Source organism: Vombatus ursinus, unplaced genomic scaffold, assembly GCF_900497805.2.
Source record: "Vombatus ursinus unplaced genomic scaffold, bare-nosed wombat genome assembly UNPS02014832.1, whole genome shotgun sequence".
NCBI classification, from domain to species: domain Eukaryota; kingdom Metazoa; phylum Chordata; class Mammalia; order Diprotodontia; family Vombatidae; genus Vombatus; species Vombatus ursinus.
The window spans coordinates 3085174-3103733 of NW_020954610.1; positions in this window are offsets into that span (position 1 = coordinate 3085174).

Below are 18560 nucleotides of genomic sequence, written 5' to 3' on the forward strand. Positions count from 1 at the left end.
ATGCTCAGTTACCACTACCTCACACAGGTGCATTTACATTTTAATAAGCAACTCTTGAAGAATGGAAAAATCTTCCTGACGCAATGGAGTAAATCCCTAGTGGTGGAGTTTTGGGCATCATGACAGACCATTGGGAGAGATCTATTTTGGGGCCTGGAGTTACTTTACAAGATACGTTCCTTCCAAGGGTCAGTGTTGTTTAATAGATGGAGAGCTGGTCTCAGAGTCAAGAAGATCTGGTTTCAAGTTTTAGCATTGACACAAACTAATTATTTGGGGCAGATTAACTTCTCAGGATGTCTCACGACCCTCTAAGACTACAGAGAGATCTCTTCCGGTATAGGGAGTTTTTTCTCCAGGTGTTTCCTACATCGATGTAATCACAGGTGCAGTCATCACTAGTTGTCTTGATTTATGTCTTGCCACTGGACTCTGATGACTCTGGGGGAGAGAGTGAGGCTGATGAAACTGCCTCACTTAAATCCAATTTACTCCCAAGCCAAGACATCACCTCTATGATGTCATTAGTTCTCTTCGAGAACAAAAGCCGAACAACAAAAATCACAGGTGTAGCCCCTTCTCTCTTCTTTTTCCCTCCCTCAATTCTCCAAATAAATAAACAGTTTGAAGGCTAGCTTGCTATACACAGTCCCACATGTCCACACAGAGATGTGTGTGGGAAAACCAGGAAAGATTTTTCCTGCTGTAATGGACAATGGCAAAGGCAGTATCAGTATTCTGATACTTAGTTATTTTAATTTTAAAAAATAATCTTATGATTTTTCTTACACTTAAATCTCTTCCAGATGACTCTGCCCATTGCCTCCTTGAGCCATTATTTCCATTAAATCCTCCCTTGTAACAAAAAAGTACAGTTAGGCAAAACAAATCAGCACATGTGAGATGCGTGCCTCATTCTGTACCTATCATTTACTGCCTTGCTACTAATAGGAAGGAAGCATCCTTCCCCACTGATAGCTATTTGCAGGAAGCCTTCTGCAAAGTCCAATCATGGAGGTGAGCTGGAAGGAATAGTGGCCGTAGTGACCTGGGAGCTGAAAAGCACCAGGCAATGAGTGATGGAGGTTCATCGATTGCAGAAATTGGACTGGGGGGGGGGTCCCATTTCATTCATTGTGTCTGAACCAGCCCCTGTGGTTTATGGTTTTTGTCTACAGCAGCTCATACATAGCTAGGGTCACAGAGAGACTAGAGGAACTTCAATAGAGAGGGCATAAACTTGTCAATAGTGGACTCTCATTTTTCTTCATCTGAAAGGCTCCAATCTGTACTTGGAAAAAAATTGCTAAGAGATGAAAAAAAGAAAGAGTTTCCTGGCTAAGAACTCTTAGGCAGCTGTTTGAACAGGTCATAATTGGTTGGCCAGCATTACTGCTGTTGGACGCTTACCTGGCTGGCACAGAGGAATCCTGCTTTTATATAATGTTAGTGTTTAAGTGTAGTCTCAAGTTGGCGCCAAGCCATAACATACTGTCTGTCTTATGCTAGTCAGTCAGTCGAGAAGCATTTACTGGGCGCCAAGAGCTATGCTAAGTACTGAGGATACAAAGAAAGCCACAACATTAAACATTGATTAAACACTTACTGTATGTTAGGCACTGTGCTAAGTGCTGACAATACAAAAAAAAGGAAAAAATAATACCTGTCCTCAAAGAGTTTACGTTCTAATCAATGAAACAATTTGTAAACATCTATATACATACAAGATATCTACATGTGTGTATATATATCATACATATACACATAAATACACATATATACATATTTATCTAATTTAAAGTAATTTACCCAGTCATATAGCTAGTATGTGTGCTTGGACTCAGACTTTCTAAACTCCAAGACCAGACTTCTTGACCCTATACCTAGTTTCCTCTCAGACACATTTACATGCTCTGTAATTGCTTGTTGAATGAATGGATAGATAAATAAATGAATGAACAAACTATGGTAGATGCAATAATATACCTCTGTCTTCTTGGCTGGAATTTTTAAAAAAAATGTCAGTAAGGCAAAAAATTGGTATTAAACATGTATGTTAACATTAGTCCAGGGGCGCAGGGATCAAAAGTTAGTTAAAGTTAAAAATAAACCTTATTATGTGGAAGAAATCTTTTAAATAGAAATGGCAATAAGAAAGCATTGACCCCAGGGCCATAAATCTAGTGTGAGAATCTCTACGGATCATTAACAGAACAGGGGTAGGCTGTAAGTGTTTTAACAATGACTATCCAGGAAAGAAAAAGTATGCATGATACAGTTTTAAGTTTAATTTTCATTATTAGCATTTTGTCGATCACTTTATTAAGTCTTAGACTATCAACAAGACAAATCAAGCACTGATTGGTAACATTTTAGATTTCCAAGGTGTAAATGCTTGCATGGAAAATTTAACAATCAGCACTTGCTAGCTTTTTTTTATGTTGAAAATATAATTTTAATACATAATTCTTCATCTTATGAAGAAATATGAATAAATAATAAAATATTATAATATATAAATATATGTGAAACAATAAAAGATACCACATTCTGAAGAAACACTAGGTGATAGGAGAGAACAGTGGGGAAAATTCAAATGGATTACATATTGTCACCTTGAACTGCAAGAGACAAAAGTTCCACCTACAAGTTAATATGAACATAACTTAGACTGACCATATTGATTGGATTAAAAATAAAAATAAACCAAATATGTAGAGTAATAAAGCAGAGAGAAAAGGTGGACAACTGAAAAAATAATGGGAAATCAAATTAAAGAAGAAAAGGGCTCTTATAAGAAATCCTTAAAGGGATCATCAGGGAATTATCATGCAGGCAATCTAAGCATTATAGTGTGCTAAAAATTAGATTTAAATGAAGCAACCTTTCTGATATTCCATTCAGTTGGTCAATATTTTGTTCATCTGGTTTGTAGGTATGATTATAATAAATGCCTTAGCAAACATTGAAATATTAGAAAATCTACTCTTGTTATATTCCTACAAGATACAAAAGGTCTCTAGCTGGTTTGAGCTGGCTCCAGCACACCCCTCCATTAGGGCATCATCTTAATGATAAATATGGGAAGGACTGGGGAAAATTTGGTTGGGTGGTAAAAAATACTAGAGGATTGGGCAGGCTTATTTAGTTGTCAGGCAAAGCTTTTGTTAGATGTGTCCTCATGCCATTCAAACTGTTATTCAAAAGAACATAAAAATCCTGGGCTTGGGTTGTTTTCCTTGAGAGTAGTGCTGACTATTCAACACGTCATACCCTTTGACCATCCATGGTATGCAGCAGTGATTTATGTGGGGTATCAGTTGGTAATGTTGTGGGGCCTGGAATAATACCATCTTAAAGAATTGAAGTCGAGAAGCTGCTAATGGGCAATGGAGAGGCCTATGGTAGGCCTCTACAAATAAGGAAGTATGTGGTGCGTACGGGGCAAAGGATGTTTCAAGAGCAAGGGATAACTGGAAAGAAAGATGGGTCTATCTCCCAGTAAGAGTGACACCTGGCAGATGACCCATCTTCTCCATTGGTATCTGTGCAAGTTTGAGAGAACGAGAGGAAAGCCCTCCTAGCATGCTATACCCTGTGCAACTTTTACAGGAGGTCCATGTATGTGCAAGAGTAATCCAGGACGGGCAGGCTTAGATGAGTTTCTTTATCCTCACAGGGAATATCTACAATGATGAGATCACAGAACCATTGGAGTATTGGCTGTAGTGATTTAGTGTGAATTTTATACTGAGTCATTCATGGACATTGATTTCCATAATAGATGAATGTAAATTGTTCCTTTGCGAAAATTAGGAGGAAACGTATTTTTAAAATTTGAATTTACAAAGAAAAATGTGCCATATTTTGGAGGAAGCTCAAAAGTGGACTAGAAAGAGGATTCTTTTCAACTTTTAAATCAAGTGCTTCTAATGCTACTCTCTCGGGCCATAAGTTCCAGAGCAGATGCTATCATGCATTCCTAGAGGACATTCCTCATGGGGAACTCCCTATGGTGCTTAAATCCCAGTTCTAATCTCATCCCTTTTACTGCTACTAGGAAGGGCTTCTCTATACCTCGCTCTGCTGGAAAGAATGGAATACAACCGACTATATTTTACAAGAAAATAAGACTAAGGGGGTGGAGAGATATTGGAGTTAACCTTGAAACTCTCCATATGAAACTAAAAACAGGTAATGTGCTTTTTTCCTGAAGAGAATAATCTGGGGCAGTAGTTAGAAAGTGAAAGGATGGCTTGAATAAAAGGCAATTCTCAAATAGTAATAAAGAGAATTGATTTGAAAGTTATTAAAAATCAGTTGGGGGGTGGGGGAATGGTGATCAACCTTAGGGTTGGAAGTGGATTCACAAATTAAATATCCCTCTGGGAGGGATGACCAAAAGCTGGTAGCACTTGCTAAGTCCCTTATGATTTAAATGAAAAATGCTCAGTGCCCATTATAAGTTTGTTCAGTTGTTTCAGTCGTACCCGACTCTTTGTACCCCATTTGGGGTTTTCTTGGCAGAGATACTGGAGTGATTTGCCATTTCCTTCTCTAGCTCCTTTTACAGATAAGGAAACTGAGGTAAACAGGGGTTAAATGACTTGCCCAGGGTCACACATCTAGCAAGTGTCTGAGGCCAGATTTCTACTCAGGAATATGATTCTTCTTGACTTCAGGCACGGCACTCTATCCACTGTGCCACCTAGCTACCTTCCTCTTTATAAGTAGCACTTCTTAATGGTAGAACTGATGAATTCTATGGGTAATCTTACCAAGAAGAGTGTGACCCAAGGTGCTGTAAGCCTTATCTACTGATTAATATTCAGAAGTAGCCACTTTAATTTTGACTTGAAACCAACTTCTTAAACTGGGGAGGAAAACTTAGCTGTTCCTCAGGTTGTACCAGTTCCTAGTGGTAGGTTAAATAAGAACAGCTTAGAATGAATCATTTAATGAATGAATAAAAAAATATTAAATGCTTAGTACGTGCCAAGCACTGTGCTGAGCACAGGGGATATAACTACAAAAGCAAAGAAAGTCCCTGCCAGTATAGGGGATCACTACAGCTGGATTATAGCCTATGGAGGGGAACAAAGTGTGGAAAAACTTGGGAAGGTAGGAAGAAGCAAGATTATCAAGTCAGACAGAAGCATTTGTATATGATCCTGGAGGTAACAGGGAGCCACAGGAATTTATTGAATAGGGAGGTGACACGATGAGACCTGACTTTTAAGAAATCACTTTGGTAGCTGAATAGAAGATAGATTACAGTGTTGAGAGATCTCAAGCAGGGAGATCAATTACAAGAACATTGAGGGCTAATATTATGGTGATGGTTGTATGAGTGGAGAGAAGCGGGTATATAGGAGAGCTGATATGAAGAAAGGACAGAATTTAACAACAGATTGGATATATGTAAGGAGTCAAGGATGACTCCAGGTTGTGAGTCTTGGTGATTGGGAGGATGGTGATATCCTAAAAGGAAAGTTGGGTAGAGAGGCAGCGTTTAGGTGAAAGATAATGAGTTCTGTTTTGCACATACTAAGTTTGAGGTGCATATGGGACAGCTAATTAAAGATGTCCAAAAAATAGGTGGTGATGCATGATTGTAGCTGAGAAGACAAAATGAGGCTGGCTGGAGATGATAATTGAACCTATCACCAAGTGACATCCTACAGAAGGAAAAGAGAAGATGGCCCAGGAAAAAGCCGTAACTAGGGGGTGAGACCTGTATGGAGATGCTACAAAGCAGACTAAGAAGAAGTGGTCAGATCAAGAGAACCAGGAGAACCAGGAAAGAGCAATATCATGAAAACCTAGAAAGAAGAGAGCACCAAAGAGAAGAGAGGGATCAATAAATGTCAATGGCTGCAGAGAGGTAAAGTAGGATGAGGACTGCAAAAAGACCATTAGATTTGGCAATTGATAACTTTAGAGAGAGTGGTTTCAATTGAAGCAGGAAGCCAGATTATAGACAATATAGAAAAAAAGGAAAGGAAGTGTAGATACACAGTGTAGATGTCTTTCTCAAGGAGTTTATCTGAGAAGGGGAAGAGAGGAGGATGACAGCTAGTGGGAATGATCAGGTCAAATGAGGTTTTGTTTTGTTTTGTTTTGTTTTTTTTGAGGATAAGGAAGATATGGTTATGTTTGTAGGCAGACAGTAAGCCCCCAGTAAATAGAGAGACTTTGAAGATTATAGAAAAAGTGAAAATAATAGTGGAGACAATTTTCTAGATAAAATGGGAGGGGATAAGATAGATTAGGGTGCATGTTGGTAGGGGAGGTTGCCTTGGCAAGGAGAAGGGCCACCCCTTAATCATGGATACAAGTGAAGGAGGATACAATAGAGAAAGATGTCTGAGGGGTGGGAGATTAGGACAAATGGAGAAGAGGGAGGGATCAGTGAATGACCTCAATTTTTCCACTGAAGTATGAGGCAAAGTCCTCAGCTGAGAGGGTGGGAGGGTGGGATAGGAGTGGCATTGGGAGGCTAAGGAGGGATAAAAGGTTTGAATAGACTGTCTGGTGAGTGGAATAGTAAACAGAATTAGGGCAGCATTTGAACTCCATATAATTTGCCAAATTATTCAGTTTCTGGGAGGCATATTTACAGATAACAGCCTAGTATGTCTCATTACATTATACTACCCTACTCAAAATCATCATTCCACAGAGAATTCTTTTATGGTCAAGGCAGTCATTTGGTACCATTCTGCCCTTAAAAGGTTTTCACACCAAAAGAGTGTCTTCCAAAATCTTGGGATACACTGGAAGTATATTTTATGCCACATAAATTTAAGGTCTCAGTTGAGGATTTATCCAAGTTTTCAAGCAGATTCAAAGGTACTTTGTGAAAAAAAATTTGGCCCCACATACAGGCATCTGAGTGACTTACCAAGTGGAAGTTGGCCTTCCATTTGGTTAGGAATATATTAGGCTTATTCATTTTACTCTAAAAGTTTTTGTCATTTAGAAGATATTTATTGATAATTTAAAAAGTAATAGTCATTTCCAAATTACCAACCTCCTCCTATTTCCCGACAAACATATTATAGAACCCTACCTTGTTCAAGTCATGCCTCAGACACTTGCCAATTGTGGGATACTGGGCAATTTGCTTAACCTTTCCGAGTTTCAGTTTCATTATCTGTAAAATCAGGATAATAATATCACTCACCTTAGTGGGTGTGACCTGGATGAGGATGGCAGTAAAGAAGACTAAGAAAAAATGGTCAAACCCACTGGAGGAGACCAAAGAAAGGGGAGTGTCATGAAAACTTAGAGATAAGAGAGGCTTGTTGTGAGGACTGAATGAAATGATGTGTGCCAGGCACTTTGGAAACCAAAATTGGTATAGATCAGCTATTGTTATTATTAAGTAAAATTAACTGACCATTGACCATCTCTGTCAGAATATGTGTCATTTCACACCTGTACTGTATGATCTTTCTATTAAGGAGAGTTCTCAGGATGTCAAAATTGGGCCATGTGGATTGATCTGAGTTCTGATGTCTCTTACTGCTATTTCCCATTGTACATACTGTTACCTTGGTTTTGTTAACTTTCCTCTGCATAACTTCATCCAAATTTCCCCAATTTTCTCTAAATTCTTCATATTTGTCATTTCTTATGGCACAATAATATTATACTGAAATGCCACAGTTTGTTCAGGCTTTCCCAAACCGACAGGCACCCACTTTGTTTCCAGTGTCTTGCTAGCACAAAAAGTACAGCTTAAATGTTTTGGTATAAATGGGACCTTTTCCTCTGTCTTTTACCTCTTCTGGGGCAAATGGCTGATACTGGTATGGGTGGGTTAAAGGATATGAACAATTTAATCACTTTTCTAGTACAATTCTATATTGTTTCCAGAACAGTTAGACCAATTTGTAGCTCTACAAAAATATATCCATATGCCTTATATTCCCCTGGCCTGTTCATCAATAATTTTTAAAAATCATCTTTGTTTATTTGATGGGTTAGAATTGTCTTAATTTGCATTTTTCTTATTTTTACGGATTTGGAACATTTTAACATGTGATTGCAATTTTTTCCTACCGAAAATTCTTTGTTCATATTCTCTGACCACGTATCTAGTGGCAACTCATTAACTTTCACAACAAAATGTCAACCCTTTTCCCTAGGTCCAGTATCTAAGGCCTTCGTCCTGCTTGAATCAACAATATAGAACATCATCATTTCTAAGTACTTCTCAGATAGTTCAACCGTGAATTGATTCCAGTCTGGCATTTATTTGTCAGGACTCATTTGAGAGATCTGAAATGACTTGAATTACACAGATAATAACAAATGCAGAATCAGGATTTAAACCCATGTCCTCAGTGTGTTTATCGTATCTCAAATCCCAGTGTATCGGTCCACATAGCTTTGTACCTCTAGAAATTCCATCCATTCCCTAGGTTGTGCTGTTAGGCTTTATGTTCTGATTTGTAAATTTAAAAAGATTATGACCTGCTTGAGAAGTGAGTTTATAATTAGGGAATGTAGTCACCAGGCAGATGGAGGTACTTTGATTACATGATTGGCAATGCCAGGGGTAAAAGAAACATGGTTAACAGAAACGTTAATTTGTTTTTCTACTCATTATCTTTAAAACAACCCCAAACCAAACCAAACAAAACCTTTTCATCAAAGCATCTGAATTTAATATTATCAAGAACAAAGTGTAATGTTGATACAGGTAAAGTGAATGTGTACAAAATAATTCTAAGAAATAATTTGGTACTTTTCTCACCGACCTTTCACTGCTAATAGTCACTTTGAATATATTGTTGGTCTTAAGGCCAGTTTTTTTTTTTTTAATAAAGACGCTTTTTTTCTTGCTCATTGTGTATCTTTCTAATGGAGCTAGACATCTCTAAGGCTCAGGGACTTCAGATCATCTTGGCATCAGAAGCTCCTTGGACAGTTTATCCTTAATTTTCAGGCTGTTTGTACCTCTTCTCCATTTCAGCCACAGATGTGCAGACCCTTCTATAGAACTTTTTGAGTAAAAAAGGGACAACCTTAGTTTTGCCTTCTATCTCCTTATCAGTCTGGAAGGTTTGCAATTCTCCCTGCTTCCTCTGTTTTCTCCCTGCCTGTTAAAGTCAAAAGAGAGAAACAATTACCTTGGCACCATCTCCACTGGGCCAAGATAAAACCTTATGACTAGGTGCTGTCTAATCCCAGAAAACATTTATTAGGCACTTATATATCAGGCACTGTGCTAGGTGCCGGGGATATGAAGACAAATAAGAAACTGACCCTACCCTGAAGAAGTTTATATTCTATAGGGGAGACATCATGTACTCATATAAGCACATATGAGACACACACACACATACTTAGGTAATAAGTACTCTCTGGCCTCAGTGCCCCAAAAGAAGGATTGTCATGGTACCCTTGAGGGGTTGTGGTATCTCTTTTCTACTCCTACTGGTTTGAGCCCTCATTCCAGGTGTGTTCTCCCCACCCCCACCCCCCACTGATAGCTACAAGTGTGACTAGCAACCCAGTTTTATGCAACCAATTAACATTAATTAACTTCTATAAAGAGTTATTTACTTTGAAGATTTAGCAAGAACAGAATTCAACCATTTCCCCTCCATGCTTTGGGGGTACACTATCCCCTATGCCACTTCAGTTTCTGGGGAGGGTAGGCTGCCGTGATGCAGTTTCTAAATAGCGTCAGTCCCACCAGCTTCATGTCCAATGTTCCATAACTGTTGAATTTGGACTGAGTTCCCAAGGTGCTGGATTGGCTGCTCATTCTGGCTTAGCCTTGACTCCTGGACCTTGGGTGGCCAACTCTCCTGACCTTTGGACATTCACACAATCATATTCGTCTTCAACCTCTTTCACCTAAAATGAAAGAATGAATGCCAAGGCAAAGAACCAAGGCTGTTTTCCATGCATCATATGTGCCTTGCAAGGGGCAAGGCCTCTCCCCTCACAGCATTGTCTCTCTGCTCTCACTGGATGCTGTTAGACAGGAAGAAGCAACCCTGACGGGCACAAGGCCACCAGTGACTTTTGAGTGTCCCTCCCTACACCCCCAATTCTGTCCACACTGCTACAGTCCAAGAGGTTCCCAGTCACGTGGTTAGCAGACTAAAACCAGTTACATAATGCTCCCAGAAGCAGGCTCCCCAGTCTCTTCCACTTGGGTAAGTGCATCAGCTGTGAATTTTCTTAAGCTCTCTGTTCAGTGACCAGTCCTCTGTTATATATACAAAAAAAATCTTGAATGGGATGGCACGAGAGGGGAAACAAAAAGGTACAATTGATAGAGTGCTGGGCCTGGAGTCAGAAGACCTAGGTTCAAATCCAGCCTCAAACAGTTACTAGTTGTGTGACCTTGGGCAAATCACTTAACCTTGGTTTGCCTCATTTTTCTCAACTGTAAAATGTGAATAATAAAAGCGCTTATCTTCCAGATTTGTTGTGAAGATCAAATGAGATGTTTATAAAATGTTTTTATCACAGTGCCTGGCACATAGGCATTTAATAAATGTTTGTTTCCCTCCCTTCCTTCCTTTGTTCCTTCTTTCTCTCCTTCCTTCCTCCCTCCTTTCTTTCCTTCCTCTCTGCCTTTCTCCCTTCCTTTTTTCTCTCCTCCCTTCCTCCCTTTCTTCTTTTCTTCCATCCTTCTTTCCCTCCCTCCCTTCCTCCTTCCTTCCTGTCTTTCCTTCTTTTCCTCTTTCCTTCCTTCCTCCTGTCTTTCCTTTCTCCATTCCTTCTTTTTTTCCCCTTCCTCTCTTTTCTCCTTCCTTTCCTCATTTTTCTTTTCTTCCTTTCCTCTTTCCTTTTCCCTTCCTTTCCTCCCTCCATCCTAAAGAGATGAGAGATGAGGCATTCTGTGTGAGGAACAGCAAGTGGGGTCAATATGACTGGATTGTAGAGTGAGTGGAGCAGAGAAATGTGTAAGAAGACTAGAGATGTCAGAAATAATATTATAGGAAGGGACCACCTAGAAGCTACTCCTGTTGTTCCTGATCAGTCCATGGAATCAAATAATTCAGAGCAGGAAGGGACCTTAGAGATCACTTAGTCCATTTCCTTCATTTTACAGATAAGACAATCAAGGACTGGAGTGGTGAAGTCATCTGAGGTTACAGAGTGGTGGAGCTAAAGAAGGTAGAACAGGGGTTTGAACCTCAGGTCCTCTGATCTCACATCCAGCACACTGCACCTTATCTTGCAAAGCAATGACTTCCTGTGGTCATTCCTAAAAACCTGTAATTTTTAGATAAGGGCTATGTCAAAGGGATATTGTTCCTTTTCATAGACCATAACTTTTTAAAATGACATTTAAGCAGACTATTCGGCAAGGTTTTAACACAGAAGTCAAGAGCAATTCTACTGTGTGACCAAACAAGTGACCAGCAGGACAGAGGAAGAGGTGACCTGAAGAGGATGGGGTGGGCAGCACTAGTGACAGACTGAAAATCTGGATGATCCTTGGCACATCCTAGGGTTTCCAAGGCACACATTCAACCACCACCCTTCTAGAGAGATTTTTTTTTTTGGCTGTTAGTTGAAAAGTTCTCATGATTCAACAACAAATTCCAAAGTTCTATGGAAATTTCTGAGCTGATGTTCTTGAATGACCCGGAGAGAAAGAATCCTGGCAACCAAATTGCGAAAAGGAGGAAATTAAAACAGAAGAAAATAAATGGCTATTTCCTCTCACTTCCTCAATTAGACATCAATGGCTGAACAAAAGAAGGAAGTACTGTAGGCTCCTAAAAATGCCTCATTGTTTGAAAAGCAAGCCTGCTTTTACACGGGCACCGCCAACACTTCTTTCATTCAAGTTTCCCACTCGATGACTGACAGCTGGCATGGGTCTTACAGTAGGACAGTTAGGATCGTTCAAAGCAATTCAGGGGGAAAATCCTGGAGAGGAACGTAGAATCGGGAGTGGATTATCATCCTAGAGTTAGAGAAATCTCCACCCATTGGAGACCCTTGGAAATTGTGACAAAGTCTCCTCTTTTACATAGATAAATAGCTACTCCTGTCACGGCACAGACGCCATCTCTTTCTCTCGGTAGTGCATATCGGGAACTCTTTGGAATTTGGATCAGACTGGTGGAATCTAGGTTTCTTCAATCCCCCATCCACAGTGCTTCCAAAGAGTCCTGGATCTGATGTCGCAGGAACTCGGTTCCAGTTCCGGTTCTGTAATTCACTTCTAGTGATTACTTTGGGCAAACACTTCTCTTTGGATCTGTTTCTGCATCTGGTCGATAAATCAGATAATCTCTCCTTTGTCATCCTTGCCACACGCTGCCATCACTGACCTTATAGGGGCCTCTTTTTTTGGCATGGGATCAACACAGGGAAACTGTACATCTTCTCTCCACCAAGCCATTATTATCCATTAATACCTCATTAGGAATTATTTTATTAGGTAATTACCTGGCAGGAACTAGTGATGTTGGACAGGCCGTTTCACTTTTCTGAGTCTGTTTGTCCAACTGTCTTACCTTGGATATTGACTACCTGTGTGACCTAGGCAGAGGTGTTACTGATGAATATTTAACAACAGGCTCTCTGGAGGAAAAATGTACTCATGACATAATTTTAACTTTAAGCTTCATTATTAACATTTTCTCCATCACTTTTCTTAAACTAGACAATAAACAAAAAATAAATCAAACTCTGATTTATATTTTGTTGGTTTCTAAGGTTCACACTGGAAATTTAACGATCAGCTCTCAAGAACGAGCCACCTCCAGCACACCAGTGGATTTAGGACAAGTAATCTAACCTCTCTGGCCCTCAGTTTCCTTCTCTGTAAAATGAGGAGGTTGGTTTAGATGGCTTCTAAGATCCCTTCCATAAATCTATGATCTAATGACCCCCAGCTACCTTGTGTTTATTTTCTATACACTTGTGTATTTATTTACACATAGTCTCCCTCTATAGAACAGAAACTGCTTGAGGACAGAGGTCGTTTCATTCTTTGCCTTTGCAGCCCTAGCACCTAGCAATTCATAAGTGCTTAAGGAATCCTTTTGACTGATTGCTTCATGATAGGGTAACACAGAAATCCTACAGACAATGTGACTTAGTAGATTAACAAGTGGGCTTCCCAGTCAGGAAGCCCCGAGTTCAAATACCACCCCTGACATACTGCCTATGTGACCCTGGGGAAATTACTTGACCTTCCAGTGCACCATGCAATTAATTCTGGTCCAAGGCAACCGAGTTACCAATAAGTAATGCCTCTTTGCATTGGTAGAGGGAGTTTCCTTATTACTCTCACCAGTAGTTCCCTATATCAGGGAAATCAGGCGCCTGCTTCAGCACTGTGCCCGGCACACAGGTGCTTGATAAATGTTTATTGACTGACTGTCAACCCCTTCTAACCCTCCCCCCAAAATATAGAAACCATTCACTGATTAGGGTCCAGCTTCTTGATTCGATGAGAACCTAGTTTCACAGAATATAAGAAATGATAATCTTTTCTCTTTACTTTTCTCCTTTCTGTCTAAACCTCTAACTAGAGTACCGGGCTACTTGTGGTTCAGCTCTCCAAGGTAGATAGTCCATCTATTATCTTTTATCCTTCCTATATGACACTACCACAGATCTTTTTTTGGGGGGGGGGTCTTTCTTTTGCTATGGGAACATGCAGGATGATAACTAGCATTTATATAGAGCTTTAAGGTTTATAAAGTGCTTTACAAATATGATCTCATTTTATTTTCACAGTAGAACAGTGAGATAGGTGCTGTTATTTTCATTTTACAGATGAGGAAACTGAGGTCAACAGGGTTAAATTACTTGCCCAAGGTCACACGGCTAGTAGGTGTCTGAGATGTAATTTTCGCCTTGGTCTTCCTGACTCCAGGTCCAGCACTCTACCCACTGTATATCTCTTCTGTCCACTGAGTCCTTATGAGGAATTAGTTTATTAGGCAGTTTACCTGGCGGGACTGGGAGGTCATGGGATAGGTAACAGGATTTTAATGGGGGAGTTGAAGGGGGGGGGGCTAAGAGAGGTGAGTGCTGTGGGGAGTCCTGAGCAGGCAGGGGCCTGGTGAGGATTGTCTCTCTTTTTTGAAGAGGACCAAGGACATCATGATGTTGGGCTATGGGTGATGTCTTGACTTGGATGAATGGGGTTCAAAGAGGCAGAGTTGCACAAAGTCATCAGCCTCACTCCTCCAGAGGCATCGAAGTCTAATGGCAGGACAAAAGTCCAGATGACCGGAGGTGGCCAAGGGTGCAGTGGATAAACTTGTAGTCTTTGATGTCTGACCAAGCTCTCTCTAATCACTCCACAGTGCCTGTTTTGGCTACCTTCGTGGCCTTTGGAACAAATTGTTTTTATCCACCTATTCCAGGAGAAGTCTTCATAGGCCTTCTAACTCATCAATGGGTTTGAAGCCTGTTGATTCCCCTCAGTCTGGTTTAATCCGTCTTTCAAGGTGGTTTTACTGGGGTGTGGCTGTTGTGTGTGTTACAGTTTCTTGGAGCCACAGATGAGAGCTGGATGACAGATGGACACCAAAGATGATAAGCAGCCCGTGCATAGGTTATTCAAGGACCTCTGGGGTGAGGGCTTGCTCCGTGGGCCCTTTTCAGGGCTGCTCACTCTGTGAGGGTACTGGCTTTGTGGTGGTACGTAAAAGCTCTGCCAGGGAGATGGCTCACCTAGGAAAACTATATTTGTCTAAAGCACAATTTTGCCTCAGGGGGCAGCTAGATGGTGCAGTGGATAAAGCACTGGCCCTGGATTCAGGAAGACCTGAGTTCACATCTGGCCTCTACACTTGACACTTACTAGCTGTGTGACCCTGGGCAAGTCACTTCACCCCATTGCCTCGAAAGAAAAAAAACAAAAACAAAACAATTTTGCCTCAGAATCACTGGGCACAGGTACATATTTAGTCATGATATGTGCATTTCTGGGGAAAAAAAAGGCACTGTTAGCTCTTGTGATCATAGAATTCTGGCTCTGGAAGAGATCTTGAGGTTATCATTTCATCCACCCTTCCCACCCCAGGCAGGAATCCCTTCTATGACATCTGCAGCAAGTAGTTTTCTTTCTTTTTTTTTCTTACAGTTTTATTCTGAAGCTTTACTGTAATTGACTGTAATATTGAATTGTAAGTTGAAGTGGCCTCTCAACCAGTCAATTTGAAAGGCATTTACTAAATGCCATCTGTCCATGCTTAGAGAGGGCTTTACGGTTTACAAAGCTTTCACATGTATTGTCTTATTTTAGACAACAGCCCTGTGAAATTGGTAGTATAGGACTTCTAGATAAGGAAACTGAGGCCCAGAAAAGTTAAGTGACTGCCCAAGTGATTATGCTACAGAACAGGGGTTCTCAATTTAGGGTCCACAGATCCAGAAGGGGTCTATGGAGAGACATCAGGGAGTCTGTGAATCTGGATAGGTAAATCTCCATTATTTCAATATAATTGTTTTCCTTTGTACGCCTATATATTTTACTTTATGAATATAAAAACATTATTTTGTGAAGGGACCCATAGGTTTCACTAAACTGTTCAAGTCTTCCATGTCACAAAAAAAAAAATCAAGAAACAGGATCTAGGACTTTTTTTTTTTAAATCTCCTTCATGATCATTAAAATATAAAAAGGTTTTTTGTTTGGTCATTTTTTGCAACTATCTTTCAGTATATATTCCTTCTTCTTTGTGAGGAAAAAATACATATTGAATGCTCTATTTATAGATAGCTTGGTGGCACAGTACGTAGATGTTGGACATGGAGTTAGGAAGACCTGAGGTCAAATTGGGCTTCAAAAACCTAGTAGTAAGTGTGCCTAGGTATGTCACTTAACTTCTGCATGCCTCAGTTTCCACATCTGTAAAATGGGGATAATAATAGCACCTACCTCCCAAGGTTGTTGTGATGATAAAATGAGATATTTGTAAAGCACTTTGCAAACCTTAACATGACATAGAATACTAATTATTATTGCTGTTGTTGCTGTTATTATTAAAGAGATCTCTTTTTAGGGTTGCAACTTATGCTTGGAGTGGTCTTTATGGTATTTGGTCATTTAGGCCAAGTTTCATTACTTTTAGTGTACAGAAATTGGCTTGTTGGATAAGAGAGTCTAAGCTGTGTTTGTATAGAAAGTGATTAAGTTAAATATAATTTGTTTCAACAACTACCTGCCTGCCAACTGGCTCCACCCTGATAGTAAAAAAAAGCCTTAAATGGTATCTTTCTTACATCTGCTTCCCATGACTTTTCCTATAATTATTTTGAAGCTTTGGCACTGGGTCACACCTAGGACTGCCTCCTTGGCCTCTTCAGGCTGGCTGCTCATGGTCAAAAAGGGAACATTTGTGGACATTCCCTTCACAAGACCTGAAATAGGCACTTGTTTTTTCCTGCAAGTTAAGTTAAGCAGGTGTAATATGTATTTTATTTCTTTTTGCCATAGGCCAGTACATGGTAGTTGAGGTGGTGACAGGGAATTTAATCAGGGAAGGCCTTAAATATCAAACTGCTTATAAGCTATCAAATCAATGAAGAGAAATAAGGAAACTATTGCCTGAAAGGCTGGGACACCTAACTCAGTTCTTTGCCTTGCCTTAGTTAAGAGAAACCAGGCCTTGGAAGATAGGCCACGTTCACTCTGCATTGCAAACACCTGTGGATCAGGGGAGTTAGAGGTACTGATACTTGTGTGTGTGTGTGTGTGTGTGTGTATGTGTATGTGTATGTGTATATATATATATACATACACATACACACACACAGTAAGAAGACACTATGGCTACAGAAAGATATCCATGTGGAGTGAAATGGGGATGGGGAGAGGCGAGATGAATATTGAGATAGTGTTGGGGGAGGAAATGGTAGTAAAGAGAGAGGAATGTGGGGGGGATGGATATGGAATTTGTTGGGGAGGCGGCTACCCTAATTAAGACTGTCAACACATTCAGCAAGTCAGTCAACAAACACTATATTAATAGCACTCATTACTTACATAGCAACTAGACTAGTTGCTGGTGAAGTTACAAAGCTCAGACAATAATCTCTTTCACTGGAGCACAGTCTAATCTGCTAACGTAGAAAATACATATTCATTTTTAGTAATCAGCAACCTTTAAATATTGCAACAAAGAATTTTACATTTATCAAGGACAATAGAAAGAGCATCCAGAGTCAGTGAGAGGCAAATGTGTCCACAGCACAGAAAAGCTCCTCTGTCCAAAAAAGTCACATCCCCTTCAGGGTAGTTGGCTTGGGAGCTATTGTGCATATTCCAAGCATGGTCCATTGGCTCCAAGCCCTTTTGGAGTTCCCCCTCTTCAAATTGCCTTCAGAGTCTGCAACATATTCTTTAGAATGTCCACAGTGGTTGCAAGTATTTGTTCTTTAAGCATGGTTAATGAACTGAATGGAATCAAGACCCCAAAGCTGTTAGAGCATCTGTTCTAATGCTTACTTCTGGTAGAATTCTCTTTAGGCTTAGCCATAGGCCGTTTTGCTGAAGTGAGAACACCTGTCTTTCACCCAAGAATGTAACATTTTTGGATTTGGATTTTTTTTTGGTCATCCATAGGCCCCCAACTCAGAGTTCTAGACTTAGGAGTAGGTAGTGGGCTCAGTCTCAGAGGCGAGGTGGAATAGTGGAGAGACAATGGGATTTGAAGTCAGGAGGGCCTGGGTTCAAGTCCTGCCAGTGAAACATACTGACAGTGTAACCTTGTGCAAATTACTTAACCTTTAAGTGCTAGAGGTAACTCTGTAAGACTACAAATTTCAGAGAAGGTGCCCAGCTGCATTGGTAGAGGAAGTTGGCTCACCCAGGAGATTCCTATATCAATGAATTCACAGGAGTAGTTCCTATCCCTAACTCCTGTGCTTCCTTTGGTAACCTTAGAAAAGAAATGAATACAGCTCATGTCTAGGTTTACAAACCTATGGGGAAAACTCTTTCTGTAGTTTTTCCAAAATGGTCAAGTCTGAAATGAAGACTTCTTTTTATCAGCCCAATACAAAGAAAATAATTCTGTCCCAAAACAACCTGAGCCAACCAAGATCCCCAACTGATGAGACAAAAGAAATATTCTCCTCAGGAACATGTTTCTGAGTATGTTCAGAAAACACCTTCAATAGTAAATGCACTAAAAATGCCTGAGAAAGATTGACCATCCTTGAGCCTTGCTAAGTTGATCAAGTAACTCATCCTTAAATTTCACTAACTTGATTGAGGAACTCCTGAATAACCACTAATAACAACAGCTAACATTTATATTATGCTTTAAGGTTTGCAAAGTGCTTTACAAAATGTTATCTCCTTTTATCCTTACTAACCTCTCCCCTCTTTAGAGGTAGGTGCTATTATTATTCTCATTTTCAAATGAGGAGACTGAGGTTGAGAGAAATTAAATAATTTGCTGTGGGTAACATAAGTATCTGAGACTATATTTGAACTCAGGTCTTCCTAGGTGCTCTATGCACTCTACTGTCTGTCTGTCTGTCTGTCTGTCTGTCTGTCTATCTATCTATCTATCTATCTATCTATCTATCTATCTATCTATCTA